A 685-nucleotide genomic window follows, 5' to 3' on the forward strand; every position below is an offset into this window, starting at 1 on the left:
ATCCCCATCTTCTGTGCCACTGAGATTACTGAGATTCTCTGTTGAAACATGATTGATTCATATCATTGTGGTTTGTATTTCTTTTTCTGATGTGATGAATCTAGTGTGTGTTAGTCGCTCAGTTGTGTCCAACTCTTTACGACCCCATGGACTATAGCCTGTCAGGTTCCTCTGTCCATAGAATTCTCCAGGCAAGCATACTGGAGTGGGTTGCCATGCCCTTCTCCAGGGGATCTTCCCAACCCAGGGATCGAACCTGGGTCTTCTGCATTACAGGCAGATTCTTTACCATCTGAGCCACAAGGGAAGCCGCGATGAAATTAGTAACCATGGCTTAACTGATAATGGATTAAAAGTAACTTATCTGTCAAAGACCCCTTGCCCCATCAACTCTGAAGCCTTCTGGGGTCATTAACCGTGGCAGTAGGGCTGAAACTCAGCTCTGGCGCTGTCTTTCGATGACCAGTATTGAACCTCTCCCTGGGAGAGACCTTCTTGAACCCTGGGTCTGGTAAAGGTCTCCTGCCTGAGGCCTGTAGCAGGGAGGGAGGAGGGAGACCCTGGGAGTGAGTCTGAGGGTGGAGGGTCCTGCTCTCAAGGTCACAGCCTGGGGGGTGTCTCTGGGCCTCAGAGGTGTATAGAGTGATAAGCAGGGGCCAACCTGTGGCTCTCAGGACCCTCTCTG

General features: G+C 50.8%; 1 non-coding gene across 1 annotated transcript; it reads right to left on the reverse strand.

Moving 5' to 3' along the window:
* Positions 1 to 235: 235 nt before the first annotated feature.
* Positions 236 to 307, reverse strand: TRNAY-GUA (transfer RNA tyrosine (anticodon GUA)). Its single transcript has one exon. It is a non-coding gene; the product is annotated as a tRNA-Tyr (tRNA).
* Positions 308 to 685: the final 378 nt, after the last annotated feature.

The sequence above is a fragment of the Budorcas taxicolor genome, chromosome 7 (assembly GCF_023091745.1).
Source record: "Budorcas taxicolor isolate Tak-1 chromosome 7, Takin1.1, whole genome shotgun sequence".
Classification (NCBI taxonomy): domain Eukaryota; kingdom Metazoa; phylum Chordata; class Mammalia; order Artiodactyla; family Bovidae; genus Budorcas; species Budorcas taxicolor.